The sequence below is a fragment of the Solanum stenotomum genome, chromosome 7, assembly GCF_019186545.1.
Source record: "Solanum stenotomum isolate F172 chromosome 7, ASM1918654v1, whole genome shotgun sequence".
Taxonomy (NCBI): domain Eukaryota; kingdom Viridiplantae; phylum Streptophyta; class Magnoliopsida; order Solanales; family Solanaceae; genus Solanum; species Solanum stenotomum.
In genome coordinates, this window is record NC_064288.1 from 33,409,320 (window position 1) to 33,425,958 (window position 16,639).

At 34.9% G+C, this 16,639-nt stretch overlaps 1 protein-coding gene across 1 annotated transcript in view; it reads right to left on the reverse strand.

The window, feature by feature from the left end:
* LOC125870224 (uncharacterized) overlaps positions 1-16,639 on the reverse strand; it is a 1,100,495-nt gene that overhangs the window by 929,256 nt on the left and 154,600 nt on the right. The window lies entirely within an intron of this gene.

Sequence of the window (16,639 nt, forward strand, 5' to 3'; positions counted from 1 at the left end):
CCCAACTTTCAAAGGGCATAACTCGCTCATACGAACTCGGAATCGAGCAAACTCGGTGGCGTTGGAAAGATCGTTCCAAGGGCTTTCCAAACATAACTGGAACTACTCCTGGATCATCCTGAGCTAGGAGTTATGACTGCTCAAAGTTGGCCAAAAACTCACTGATTTCCACACTTGGCCGAATTTCCAGATTCTGAATTTTTTTCCAAAAATGACTACTTCCAATTTCAAGCTTCTTCTTATTCATTTTAAATTGTCGGAGTTACACAATTAAAACAAAATTACATATAAACCCCTCATAGAACCTCATTATAAAGTCAACACAAAGTCATAGGCTCTTGCTTAACCTATCATTTTTTTCCAAGTCGTTACACCGTCACACCTTTGTAGACTTCGTAGAGTTAGAGATAGTCAATTTCAACGTCATTATAGGTATGGACTGGTTAGCGTCTTGTTATGCTAATGTTGAGTGTCGGACAAAGATTGTTAGATTCCACTTTCCAGGAGAGGTAGTTCGGGAATGGAAAGGCGATACAGCAACACCGAAAGGTAGGTTTATTTCCTATCTTAAGGCGAGGAGGATGATTACTAAGGGTTGTATTTGTCATCTTGTTCACGTTCATGATATACATGCAGAACAATCGACTATTCAGTCTATTCTGGTAGTTAATGAGTTTTTAGATGTATTTCCAGACTAGCTCCCTAGTATCCCTCCAGAACGGGAAATTGATTTTGCTATCGATATGCTACGAGGTACATAACCCATATCTATCCCTCTTATAAAATGGCTCCTGCTGAGCTAAAGGAGTAGAAGAATCAGCTTGCTGGATAAAGGCTTTATTAGGCATAGTGTTTCACCATGGGGTGCGTCATTATTATTCGTAAGGAAGAAAGATGGCTCACTAAGAATATGTATCGATTATCGACAACTGAATAAGGCGACTATAAAGTATAATTATCCCCTTCCGAGGATCAATGAATTTCTTATCAGTTACAAGGTGTTGAGTGTTTCTCAAAAATTGATTTAAGATCAGGGTACCACAAGATATGATTTCGGGAGAATGACGTTCCAAAGATAGCTTTTAGAACCAGATATGGACACTTTATGTTCTTGGTAATGTCTTTTGGATTAAGTAATTCCCCAGCAGTGTTCATGGACCAGATGAATAGTATATTCAAGTCGTATTTAGATTTGTTTGTGATTGAATTTATTGATGATATTTTGGTGTATTCACATTCAAAAGTTGAGCATGCAAATCATTGGCGAACAGTCCTTCAGGTTCTTCGAGACTGAGAACTTTATGTAAAGTCCTCTAAATGAGAGTTCTGGTTGGAATCTGTAGCTTTCTTAGGCCAAATTGTGTCAGATGCAGGCATTGCGGTTAATACACAAAAGATTGAAGCCGTAAAGTCATGGCCCAGACCCATGACTCCGACTGAGGTTCGTAGTTTCTTAGGGTTAGTTGGGTACTACAGATGGTTTGTAGAGGGGTTTTCTTCACTTTCAGTACCATTAACGAAGCTGACTCAAAAAGTAACTAAGTTCCAGTGGATAGAGGCTTGCGAGCATAGTTTCCAGGAGCTAAAGGATAGGTTGACATCAGCACCAGTTCTAGCATTGCCAGAGGGTTCACAAAGCTATGCGGTGTACTGTGATTCTTCTAGTGTTGGGTTGGGATGTGTTCTAATGTAACATAGTAAGGTTATCGCATATGTTTCAAGGCAGTGGAGAAAGCATGAGAAGAACTATCTGACCCACGATTTAGAGTTGGCTGCAATTGTGCATGCGTTAAAGATTTGGAGACATTATTTATATGGTGTTCATGTTGACATCTTCACAGATCATAAAAGCCTTCAATATATCTTTAGACTGAAGAAGTTAAATGTAGTGGCCCTTAAAACAAACTAGTGAAACTAGAGCATGACGTGTGTTTGTTTGTGTTCATCTTGAGTTTTAATGGTGTTTCATGTTGTCCCGAGTCATGGATGAGGTGTTTAGGGGTTGAACGTCAAGCTACGACTCTCCAAGGACCACCCTAAGGGTCCTTGAGGAGGAATCCAAGTCTAACCCACAAAACCCCTTGAATCAAGTGAGTTTGCCGACTTAGGGTGACCTACGGATGGGCTTCACGCCACGTTGGTCCATCCACGATTCGTTGATGGCCTCCGTAGGTCATGATCCCCAAAACCATGTCTCATTCCCAAACCACGGATTGACAGCACAAGCCATAAACCAATCCATGATCAGTGAATTGGATCCGTGGATGGGAACTATTTTCCTGGTGCAAGTTCGGCCAAGTGAGGGGTGAATTAGTAAATTCACCCCAAGTCCCTATTAATGTGTGGACGGTTATTTTAAGTATTTTAACATATTTTAAGTCTATTAAAACATTAATATCCTAATTTAAAATTCATTCGTCAAAATTTCCATAAAACAAAACCCTTCCCTCCCAAAGAGTTCTCTCTAGAACTCCATTGGAGATCAAGGTCAAGTTCTATCTAGGGTTGGGGATTACAAGGTGTTTATAATTCAATTTCATGGGATTCTTCAAGTATAAGGTATGGTGATCCTTTATCTAGGGTTATTTTTCACCCTAGAGTCAACTCCAAAGATGTTTTCAAGGTTTTCAAGTTTCACCAAAAACCTAGATTTCACTCAATCTCATGGGTTCTTGCATCAAACGTTTTCAATTGATAAACTATGATTATATTGATGTTTAATTGATAATTTTAAGGTGAAAAACTCTATGAACCCATGATTTCTCTAAATTCCTAAATTTGGCCTTATGAAGTGGGCTTGTTGATTATGAATGAATGATGATGGATTTATGTGTAGATTGATTTAGATTGTTGATTTGTATCATTATTTATGTCTAATTATGGTGAATTTTTTATTAATTAAGGATGTGTGGTCATAGTCTTGAAAGGGCAAGTTTGACCTAATTTCATGTTAATGTAGAATTGAACTTGAATTATTGATCCACTTGAAAGGTAGAGGTGCTTACTTACTAAGTATATTGTGATCATGGCCTTGAAGGAATAGTTTGATGAATTGAAGTATTATCATGGTATTGTATATGTGAATGTATAAGGTGAAGGATTTACATGTGATTCAATGATAGAATGATGATCATGTATTCAATGTATTTTTGTTAGTATTGAAAGGCTATTTCTCAATTTGACACTCATGATGTTGATGATACAATGTGAAGGGTTTCTATAATGTAATGTTGTATCTTGGTTTGGTAGACTTAGGTGACCTCTCCTTGATAAATGAAAGCTATATTGAATGTGATCTCTTGTCTTGGTAGGCTTAGGCATCCTTATCTTGAGTAATGAATGTACCTTGACTTAATGTCTTAATGTTTTGAGTTGGTAGACCTATTGTTGGTAGCCTCTTCATAAATGAATGAATGAATGATTGTCTTGAATTGGTAGACCTAACGTTGGTAGCCTTTCTATAAATGACTAATGAGATAATTTAGACTATGACTTGAACCGGTAGACCTAAAGTTGGTGGCCCTTAATAGTGTGTCTAGAACCCAATGTGAATGTGAAACCTTGAAGCGGTAGACCTAATGGTTGTGGCCTCCTTCTTGTGTGAAATGATGAACCTAGAGATGGTAGACCTAATGGTGGTGGCTCTCTCTAGGAAGATCAATGAGCTATCCTTAATGAACCTAGAAACTGTAGGCCTATTGGTGGTTGCCCTTCTTGGTAGAAATAATTTGGGTCGGTAAGCCTAATATTGGTGGCCTTCTCAAGAACACTAATGTGAATAAAACTACACTATGGGAATGGAGGCTAAGAATCGAGTGGATTTAGTTAAGATGATGGGTCTTCCCCACGTTAGGCTAGAGTCCAAAGAACATCTTTGGATATCCTATAAACTTTGTGCCTACATAGGATGTGTACTAGTTCTACCCTTGGCAAGTAGAACACCCTCCACAGGTTCATGACACCGGATTCCATGATTAGCTCTCATGGTCTATGTCGGTTAATGCTTATTCCCATCATGTGAGATGTGCACTGTAGTTACTTGATAGGTACTACAAAGTGTAGGTAGTAGTATGGCATGTTATTTATACATTGCACAAGTAGGCTTTGAAGGTGCTATAGTGAGTTCTCTAAGTCCTAAGGACTAAATGTGTGTGAAAGTCCTCTAAATACATGAAGGTGTCCTAAATGAATCTAATGAAGATGGTTGACTTATTGTCTAAATGAAATGATGAATGAGTAGCTTATATTGATGAAATGAGTTACTTAGCATGTTGTGTTGAATTGTAAAGGTTGTTATTTATTGTAGCCTTGAGGACCACCTAGGTGTGTATGAAGAGGTAGTATGGGCTGCCACTTCATGTCTTACTTAGGTGTATCTTAGGGTAACTTTAAATATAGGTCCTAAGATGATGATATGACTTACTTGACTCATGTTCTTATGTGTTGTATGTTGGTACTAGTTGAACATGATTACTTGTAATATGAAGCATAATTAATAGGGTGATGCTTAGTGTGGATAGTGGTATGGGACGCTATCCATACATTACACAAAGTGTTACTTGAGGGTTGCTTGGGGTGAAGTTGAAAAGGGAAAGGTAATGGGTTTAGATGTTGAACATGTCTATAATGTGGATAATGTCTTGTATGTTGGTTGTGACTTGTATTATGCCTCTTACACTTGTACTCGTGAAATTTTATCTAAAATGGCATAAAGCATGACTTTCAACAAAATGTCTCTTTTAAAGCATGTTTTTGCATGGTCATCATACTTAGTACATTTTTGTGTGCTAAACCATATTTTCCTATTTTGACTACAAGTGTAGGTTCCAGCAAGTGATCATTTCTAGCTAGAAGTTGAAATGCTTGGATAAAGTTTTCCTCCAAGACTTGGTATGTCCTCATAGATCGAGGACAAAGACTCTTATTTTTCTAGTTCCTTTATGTTTAAGACTTTGTAATAGACATTCTAGTATTTTCGATTGTAAAGGGCCGTGACCATATCTTATTAAAGTTTGTCTTAAGATGGCCATGTGAGACTTAGTATTTCCGCTGCTTTATAAAAGAGTTTTTAATAGTTTGGTTTTAAATAAAGTTTTAATTCCGCACTATTTTCTATTGTCTTTGCAATGAATGAGCTAAGAGGCTTGTATTAGACCCCTTCGGGGTCGAGTACGCCGTGTTATGACTAGGAGGTGCTCTTGGGTCGTGACAAACTTGGTATCAGAACATAAGATTTGGAAATGGTTTTTAGGATCAAAGTCTCACAAGCCACATCTAGTAGAGTTTTGTTCATTGGTGTGAGTGTAGTAAATTAGGTGAAACAGTTTGTTGCGCTTTTACCCCAACATGACCCCCAATGTCATACCGCTATCATCACACATTAACTCAAAAGATTTGGATCAATTAGGGCTGATGATAATTGGGGTGGATATTAATTTCTCTTTCAAACACTGAAATGTAGCCATACAAGCATCATTAAAACAAAATTTCACTTCCTTCTCTAAGAGTTTGCATAATGGGAGTGCAATCTTTGAAATGTCTTTGATGAACCTTTTGTAAAACCCTACATGCCCCAAGAAGCTGTGAACACCCTTCACTGAAATTAGCGGGGGTAATTTCTCAATGACCTTAATTTTCACCTTGTCGACCTCCATCCCCTTTTGCGACACCTTGTGCCCAAGAACGATACCTTCTTTCACCATGAAGTGACATTTCTCCCCATTCAGAACCAGATTTGTTTCCATGCATTTTTGGATTACCTGCCCTAATGAAAATTAAAACACTCACACACTTTGTACACAAATACTTACTCACTCTTTTTTTTTTTTTGAAAGGGAAGGGGAATATGTAAACTACAAAATCCTTACAATCTTACAAACTTCTTTACTCGATGCTCTTCTTGCACTTCGCTCTCTTTTTCTTCTTTGCGAATGGTCTTATTTATAGGGGTGGATCCAGACTTGAAGTTCGGATTTCAAATTTCAAAAACTTTCTTCACTTGCCGGGTGCTCTTTGGGCCCCATCGTCACATGGCTTTGTTGAAACTTTTTCAAATTTGAATGGATTCTTTTGTTGTCTTGTGATAGTGGAGTCGGTAGTGGGTATGTAGTGGAGTCTTGAATGGACCTTCTTTGTCGTTTTGTTAGTAGTGCATATGTAGTGGTGTCTCCTTTATCATAATGCCTTGTGATGTCATTGCTCACATATTGTCTTTTTGTGTTTATGTCATTGCTTACGTATTTCTCTAGGTATCCAGGTTGTGTAGTGCGTCAGAATCAAAACTCATCCCTGAATCATTGTCTTCATTTGGGTCGTAGTGCTGATTAAATTGGTCTATTGATAGATCATTTTCATCATTGCTACTTTCTATGTCTTCATGGTCTGAATTAACAACATCTGGCTCTGGATTTTCTCGTATAATTTTTTCTTGTACTACCTCCTTAGTCTTTTCTTTAAGTAATTTGTAAAGGGAGTTTTTTATTATTTTTTCTATCTTTTCATTTTTTTTCTTTTTTGGAGAAATCCCTTTGTCTTTTTGCTTGTTTCTGCTTTTGTATTAAAACTTGCTGGTAGAATTCTTACACTTTTTGGTAAAGTGTCAACCATTAACGGATTTGATGAGTCTTTACCCGCTACCGTTTGAGCGGGACTAGCTGTACCTCTAGCTGGTACAATAGCTCTTTCTACATTCGTTGGGGAATGTACACCCGTCTTATCCATTTTGAAATGAGATGGAGAAATCTCTAAATGTATGATTTGATCGGTATTTCCAAGTAAAAACCTTATCCTCTCTTGTAATGAGTGGATATGTCGTGTCATTTTTCCTTTTTCAGTTTCCAGTCTTTCGATCGTCTGGTTGAGTCTTTTGAATCCTTCTGTCATCGAAGAACAATGATCGCAGAAAATTATTTTGTCTGTGTCTCTTTGAATGTTGTATTGCAAAGATGGTCTTGAAATCTGTCTCAAAGCGGGGCTTATAAAATAATTAGGCCCAAGAGTTCCTCTAGCATAATCTAGTGCTTCATTCAAATCATTAAATCCCTATTTACTATAACATATATTTTCTGAATTGATAATCATGTGCAACGTACGTGTCGAAAAACTAGTAAGAAATATAAACAAGATATATGGGGAGTAGAATCTAGAGATCCTCTTATTCAAATGTCTTCAAGTCTCTCGGTGTATCTTAGAACGGTGAATGAAAAACCTTATTTATAGGTTGAGAAATCACTCTGAAAGTCACTGTATTCAGGTGTCATAATAAATACATACATTCTTATCCAAAAAGGTTCATAGAACCTAAGGAATACACATAGATTTAAGTATAAGTTTATGGATAAACTCGAGAAAATTAAATGAAAAGTGTCAATTAAGTTTGAGTTTTGTTTTTGGTGACACTTTGACCAAGAAATGGTCAAATTCACTTTAAAATGTAATTAAGTAAATTTGGGACCAAATTAACATTTTCAAAACTTTCTAATCTTTTATAAAATACACTTCATTTTTTAACTTTTATAATTCTATCCAAACCATTTTAAAAAAAGTAAAAGAAAATAGAATTTTTTCTTCTTCTTCTTCTCCCAACGTTCTCTTCTCTCTTCTCTTCTTCTTCTTCCTTAGAAAATCCGAAAATCCTACTATCAACACAAATATTCTCCCCATTATCTTATCTTCCTTCTCATCCCAGTCGTGATTCTCTCCTCTTTCTGAACTGAAGATCGTGTTCGACTTAAAATGGGTAAGTCATTTTTTTGAAAGATTTTACAATTTCGAAGAACATACTCTTGATACTAAGTTCTTTTCTTGGGTTAATGAACAAGAAATCGCTCTATAGATGTGAAAATTGAATAATGGTACCTATTATTTTTGTTTTTAAAAGAAAATCGACAAATCCAAAAAAACCCTAATTTTTAGGAAATGTATATGTGAAGAGTCATTTTTGTTGTTGTTTAGTGAAGAGTCATTTTTATTGCTTTTGTTCTTCTTTTTGTGACCATTTTGATCATATGATTGTAGAAATTTAGTTTTGTTCAGTTGTCCAACATTTTGTTCATCTTGTGTCGTATGTTGCAACATATTAGTGATATGTTGGTACATATTCCATTCAATGTAATCCCTTGGATGCAGTTGCATCCTCATTCAGTGTAATCCCTTTTGCTTTCCCTCGGGGTGACATGTTTCGCCCTGCAACTTTAGGTCTGTCCATGTCTGTAAAACATTGGGAAAAAGTTAGTAAATATTCATATTAAAGCACAGAAAGCTTGTTGCAGACAAACTCGCTGATCAACTCGACGAGTCGTCTAATCTCTTTGGCGAGCTAAGTCGGGTTCGCCTAAAGGATTGACTTAATATTCTCAGCAAGTTGGCGATGGGAGGTCACTTTCGGCGATTCGCCCATAGCTTTCGGCGAGCCAGGGCTAGCGCACCGAAAGTTCCAATGCAGTAAGGGTTCATGGGTGCAGACAAAGGGTGAAACAAAAGACGATCGGTGAGTCGCCGAGTGCCTTTTGCGACATCAAGCGTCTCACAGAAAGTTACAGTAGCCAACAACACATACAACTTGAAATTAAAGGCGATGTGAGGATATTAGGCGAACCACCACGTGATTTGGCGAGCTCGACCCAGCTCGCCAAACGACCCAATGTGCTTGTTTTCAACCCCACTTCTCAATTTCAATCCCACGACCCCCGAAAACAAAATCGAAACATGCACTAGGTAAATTAAGTTCAGACCCATAGCACCCATCACCTCGGGATATTCAGATTTTTCTCGGTTTTGCCAAATTTGGCCATTTGACGACTTTTGCCCTTAAGAATGGTGTCACCTACTATATCATTGCGCAATTTACGTCATTTGGCACAAATACAGGATACTCAGACTTCACCCTACCAATCTAACGAACATGCAAGCATACCCCACAAGATTTTACTCAATTTCAGACACAAATTTACGGGTATTCGACAATTAAAACAATACAAGCAAGATTGTCAAGTTTAAAAATAGGCATATTCGAAACAACTAAGATCAGAGAGGCCAACACACATCACTAAGATAAGATCATTTGCGAATGAGTACAAAATGCGATAAAAATAAACATGGGATTCAGAAAACCAACCTCTTATGCCGAATAATATAAATTTGAGATGCTAGACGGCAAAGTTTTCCAACCTCGAGCACAAATCAACTACCAAAATACTTATGGAATGCAAGAATGGTGAAAATACTAAATTGGTGCGAGTTTGTGAACTTTAAAAGCGAGGGAAAGTGAAGAGTTCGAAATTCTAAACCCTTTGGCCATATATAACTGTCCAGTTCGCATCCATTCGGCGACATTAGTACTGCTCGCCGATCTACTCAGCCACGTGCCGAGTGGTCACTTACCTCGCTGAGTTTGATAGGACCTTCAGTCAAAGTGAGGGTCCAAACGGCGGTTTACATTGGGATCGCTGACATAGGCAGCGATTCGCTGATTGGAACTTTTAGCTCGCCAAACGTAATTTCCATACACTTTCCACACTTTAACCTGTACATTCAACACACCATTATTTCTAAAATAACAATTTAAAGCATTAAAGGATTTTGGGTTGCCTCCCAAATAAAGCCTTAGTTAACGTCGTGGCATGACGCATATCCATGCTCAAGTTCCACTAGTGTGGTTGCCTTAATTTCATCAGGTAACCCCTTTTTTCGGATCTTTATAGTGCTCATTTAGCACTTTGTCCATTTGGGACCCTAATAGCTAAATGAGCATGGCATGGGAGGTTGACATCTGGTTCAACAACAATACATTCTCCTTGAGTTCCTCCAATACCCTGCCCTGCGTATTGGTTTTCCGGAGAAGGGGCGTGAGCATTGCTTCAGTTTGTCCATCCCCCTTAATATTTGATTTTCTTCGCTCATGGGGAGGGACATATCGATCCTTCTTGATGCACTGGACGTTAAGCTCTCTAACCTTTTTGGCCAACTCATCCATCTGAGTCATCAGTGCGGCCATCATGAAGTCCTTTTCTACTTCTTGGTTTTTCTTGGCCATGTGATCAAGCAGTTGGACTGCTATCGCATATGGCTGTTTTGCAATGCCACCCGGAATGAGTTGATCTGCCAACACCTTGTTTCTGAGACCAAGACTTCTGTAGAAACAGTCAAGGAGGACTATATCGAAAATTTCATGACTTGGGCATTGAGTTATTAATTCTTTATACCTTGCCCATGTCTCATGGATCCGTTCACCTTCCAATTGTTTGACGGTTAGGATGCGATCCCTGAACAACATTACTTCCAATGGAGGAAACTCCATTTGCTCGTGAGTACTGCTCGACCTACTCACCTCTTGTGTTTCGAAGCTCAAACCAACAAAACAAGACTAAAAATTAAGTTAGTAAACTACGACTAAGAAGAACAAAATTTTTACTAAACTACCAATTCTCAACTAACACCACTCCCCGACAACGGTGCCATTTTGATGTTCGACGTAATCAACTGACACTATTTCGGTTCAAGTGCCAACGCTCGCGTGTAGTGATATAACCCAACCAACACTACTAAAAAAACAGTGAATACCGACCTAAAAATTTTCGACCTCAAATGGAGGTCGGTAATTTCCGACCTCCGGAGGTCGGTATTTACAAGTAGTCGCAAATGATCTTATCTTAGTGATGTGTGTTGGCCTCTCTGATCTTAGTTGTTTCGAATATGCCTATTTTTAAACTTGACAATCTTGCCTGTATTGTTTTAATTGTCGAATACCCGTAAATTTGTGTCTGAAATTGAGTAAAATCTTGTGGGGTATGCTTGCATGTTCGTTAGATTGGTAGGGTGAAGTCTGAGTATCCTGTATTTGTGCCAAATGACGTAAATTGCGCAATGATATAGTAGGTGACACCATTCTTAAGGGCAAAAGTCGTCAAATGGCCAAATTTGGCAAAACCGAGAAAAATCTGAATATCCCGAGGTGATGGGTGCTATGGGTCTGAACTTAATTTACCTAGTGCATGTTTCGATTTTGTTTTCGGGGGTCGCGGGGTTGAAATTGAGAAGTGGGGTTGAAAACAAGCATATTGGGTCGTTTGGCGAGCTGGGTCGAGCTCGCCAAATCACTTGGTGGTTCGCCTAATATCCTCACATCGCCTTTAATTTCAAGTTGTATGTGTTGTTGGCTACTGTAACTTTCTGTGAGACGCTTGATGTCGCAAAAGGCACTCGGCGACTCACCGATCGTCTTTTGTTTCACCCTTTGTCTGCACCCATGAACCCTTACTGCATTGGAACTTTCGGTGCGCTAGCCCTGGCTCGCCGAAAGCTATGGGCAAATCGCCGAAAGTGACCTCCCATCGCCAACTTGCTGAGAATATTAAGTCAATCCTTTAGGCGAACCCGACTTAGCTCGCCAAAGAGATTAGACGACTCGTCGAGTTGATCAGCGAGTTTGTCTGCAGCAAGCTTTCTGTGCTTTAATATGAATATTTACTAACTTTTTCCCAATGTTTTACAGACATGGCCAGACCTAAAGTTGCAGGGCGAAACATGCCACCCCGAGGGAAAGCAAAAGGGATTACACTGAATGAGGATGCAACTGCATCCAAGGGATTACATTGAATGGAATATGTACCAACATATCACTAATATGTTGCAACATACGACACAAGATGAACAAAATGTTGGACAACTGAACAAAACTAAATTTCTACAATCATATGATCAAAATGGTCACAAAAAGAAGAACAAAAGCAATAAAAATGACTCTTCACTGAACAACAACAAAAATGACTCTTCACATATACATTTCCTAAAAATTAGGGTTTTTTTGGATTTGTCGATTTTCTTTTAAAAACAAAAATAATAGGTACCATTATTCAATTTTCACATCTATAGAGCGATTTCTTGTTCATTAACCCAAGAAAAGAACTTAGTATCAAGAGTATGTTCTTCGAAATTGTAAAATCTTTCAAAAAAATGACTTACCCATTTTAAGTCGAACACGATCTTCAGTTCAGAAAGAGGAGAGAATCACGACCGGGATGAGAAGGAAGATAAGATAATGGGGAGAATATTTGTGTTGATAGTAGGATTTTTGGATTTTCTAAGGAAGAAGAAGAAGAGAAGAGAGAAGAGAACGTTGGGAGAAGAAGAAGAAGAAAAAATTCTATTTTCTTTTACTTTTTTTTAAAATGGTTTGGATAGAATTATAAAAGTTAAAAAATGAAGTGTATTTTATAAAAGATTAGAAAGTTTTGAAAATGTTAATTTGGTCCCAAATTTACTTAATTACATTTTAAAGTGAATTTGACCATTTCTTGGTCAAAGTGTCACCAAAAACAAAACTCAAACTTAATTGACACTTTTCATTTAATTTTCTCGAGTTTATCCATAAACTTATACTTAAATCTATGTGTATTCCTTAGGTTCTATGAACCTTTTTGGATAAGAATGTATGTATTTATTATGACACCTGAATACAGTGACTTTCAGAGTGATTTCTCAACCTATAAATAAGGTTTTTCATTCACCGTTCTAAGATACACCAAGAGACTTGAAGACATTTGAATAAGAGGATCTCTAGATTCTACTCCCCATATATCTTGTTTATATTTCTTACTAGTTTTTCGACACGTACGTTGCACATGATTACCAATTCAGAAAATATATGTTATAGTAAATAGTATTGCTTATTTAAGTGAAGATTTGACTAATAAGTTTTGCACAACATAATATTGCAGATTCTTTTGTAAATGTTCAATCTGGATCATCATATATATCTCTTATTTACGCGAACCAATGAAGATGGTCAATGCAATATTTTATTAGTTAAATGCAATAATGCATATATTTATTTCAGTTTGATGAGAGTCAATCATGTAATTAGTTGTATCTTACTAATACTACCTTATAGACGATATTTATTGTGCATTTTTCTTGTCATCTAACCAGATGTGCTTTGAAGGTGTATTCCACGTTAAACTATTTAGTGTATTTTCTTAGAACTATTTTTGTATATTAATTTTATTTTATAAGTTACAACATAATAGATGTCATTCTTGTTGTTGGCTCTCATATTTGACTTCTCTATTGACTGTGTACATAAATCAAAGATAGTATCTGATTGTCCATAGTTAACTGAGAAATGTTTCTTTTTTTTTACCGAAAAAACTAAAAGTTAAAATTAAAGAATATATTCTATCTGTGAAATCATATATATAATCACATGTCTATCTTACACCCAAAAAAGTTATAGTTCATATACTTCAACCCGCTGTTATAACATATATAGGGGTGGTATAATAATATGAAAAATTATTGGTCTAAGGTTAATATAAGGAAAGATGAAAGATAGATATAATTAATGTAATAACTATGAGAATTCATAATATTATAACTAAAGGATGTAAAAGAGTGTGAATAACGTTTGCAATAATTAGTAATAACTAAGAGAATTTATAATATTATAACTAAAGAATTGCAATAACAAAGTTTCTAATAAATTTTATACTTACATAAATAAATAAGACTTTTAATTAATGTTACCATTTTTTATAGTTATTAGATTTTAATTTAGTGTACGGACAACATGAAAATGTTTATTCTATATTACTGAATATAAATTTTATTTTGTAAATGATAATTTTTAAATGATTAATATATATCCACATATTTTCAAATTTGTTGTGAGTTGTTTTAAAAAAAAAAGAATTCAGAACATTATAAAATAATATATTTTGAAGTTAGACGATCTTGTTAGCTTTATAATATATTCGTGACATATTTAATAAATAATAAAAATTAAATTAATACAAACTTCAACTGACATTATTACAAGTCATATGAACTTTTTTTCATGTAAAATACTAAAAATTTTAGAAATAGTAAATAAGTAAAATAAAAGTGCAATGTTTATATAGTAATAACTATTTTGAAGCAAACTTTGTGACAATCCAAAACATATAAGTAACATTGATAAATAAAGTCATTTTTTTGTCTTGAGTATCAAAAACACAAACTGTGACAATTATCTAACTCTTGAGAAGTTTAATAATTTTGGAAAAAGTTATTCAAAAGAATATATCTACATCACAAGAGAAATTATTAACAAAAACAAATGAAATTCGATTACATGTTAACTTCATATATTGAAACATTACATACTAATGTATATGTTCAGTAAAAATATAATTATTATATCATCAAAATTATTTACCTCAAGTACTCGAGGTTATGGAATATACCTTCTTAGGATAGAGCGATTTACTTCATCAAAATAGTGGTACCTCATATTCCGCTAAACGTCGGACTCACTCAACGTCAATAAATCACATGAAACTTTTATAAAATACAAGAAGAAGAAGAGAAGAAGATTTAAAAAAATTGTTGTTGAAAAATGAGAGAAAACCCCTCTATTTATAGTCGGGTAGTTGAACAAGTGTTTTTTGTGTCTTATTTGAAAAGTCATGACCTTTCAGAGAAGTCACAACTCTTCGAACAAGTCACAACCTATTAAAAAAGTCACAACTCTTTGGAAAAGTCATAACTCATCGAAAAATCACAACCCTTTGAAAAAAGTTATAACTTATCGGAACAATCACAACTCATAGAAAAAGGCACAACTCATCGAAAAATCACAACCCTTTGAAAAAAGTCACAACTTATCGGAAAAGTCACAACTCATCGAAAAAAGGCACAACTTAAGTTAGGAATATTATAGTAATTTAACATTCAAGTTAGGAGTTCATGCTTTTAAGGTAATATTATATTATATATATTATACTATATTATACTAGGAAATTTACCCGCGCGATAATCTTTCTAAGCTTTTGAACAACCTTTTCAATAATCGACTATTATAAGAAAGAAAAAAAGTGATTTTTAGTAGGTTTTAAGAACATTTCAACAGAAAATTAAATGATTTGATATTATCACATATCTCAAGAATTGTAAATATTAAATGAATGATTAAAAATATCTTGGTATCTAATCATTTTTATCTTTTACATAATTTATCATAATATATGTTTGTTGATATAATTGTCTTGTTAAAATTGAGTGATGTTTTTATGTAGCGATGATGTATCACTTTTTCTATTTTTTTGTACATGAAAAATATAGAATCTGATAATTTTATGGTTAGAATAAATGTACACCACAATAACATAAATAATTTTTTAGAGACAATCTACTTGTCTGAGATCCAACGTTCAACACTTTTCGTTATTGTTACTTTGTTACTCTAACAAAATTTATAGAAGGATAAAAATAAATTTGAAACAACAACAAAATAATATTGTTGACCCTTTTAGAAATTCATTCTTCATCAAACTGTTGCTCTGAAGGCCTTTCTAAATGATTCATCAATGAAACTTTACGACTTTTTCAGAAATATGTACATATAATTGTTGCATTATGAAAGTACAAGTAGATCAAATGTTGAATTCTAGACTCATGTTAAAAAAATATTTCAAACATTAAAATATTAAAAATGGGTCTAACCAAGATAACTCAAATGCTCAACAATGACTTGGGACATGAAGGCCAACAAATCTATGTTAATAGACATATATTTTGTAGCTTAAGATATTACTTTTATTTATAGTAGGTTTTCTTTCATATTCTTCAAATTAAGCTTGCCGAAAATAGTCATTACTCACACAAAAAATATTTAAAAGAGTCGAATGAGAAGGAAAAAAGAAAAACATTAAAAGGTCGAAAGTTTTGTCCAAGTGAGATCATATACATACCAAACGAAAAATGTCAATACAATTTTAAGTGGACAACAAAACAACGAGAAAAACATACATTAAATGGAGTAAACTATTAGATATCGAATGATGATAACAAATCATTCTAACCAGAAAACTTCTTATATTTTGAAATAGCATACCTCAAAAAATTGACCAACACTTCAATCAACTTTCAATCCTTAAAGTATTCATAATACCCACTGATAAAATTTAGTAAAAATAGATAACTTACAATATAAAATCCAAAAAAATTGGGGATGCAAAGTTATTAACTCTCAAATTATTTTTTAATGAACAGAATTTTCATCCTTGTATGTGAAGGAATGATGTTGTTGATGAAGAAATCAGAGATTTGTAAGAGATTTTTTTATTATACCTTCAACACTTCCAGTAGAGAAAACTTGTCTGAATACTCAATTAATGTTTGTTAATATACACTAACAAATACTTATAACAATAACATTGCAGAAACATAAACAACAAATTTTAAAGCATATACTCAAAAACAACAATTAATAATATAAGCATAAATTAATCACTGTAAAAAGCATACCCGTGTATTGATCCAAAATAATGGTGTCAGTGAGCCACTCAATAGGAGCAAAGTACACAAATATTTAACTGTCCAAAAAAAGAAGAAGAAGTTCAGAATTTTTGTTGTTCTTAAATAAGAGAAAATTCCTCTATTTATAGACAACAAAGGGCAGTGTAAACAAATGTTTATTGTGCTTTTTCGGAAAAGTTACAACCCTTTGGAAAAAGTTACAACCCTTCGGAAATGTTACAACCCTTCAAAAAGGTCACAACCTTTAATAAAAGTCACAACTTTTCATAACACTTCGGAAAGGTCATAACCTTTCATAAAAGTCACAACATTTCATAAATGTCGCAACTTTTCATGAAATAGGAAG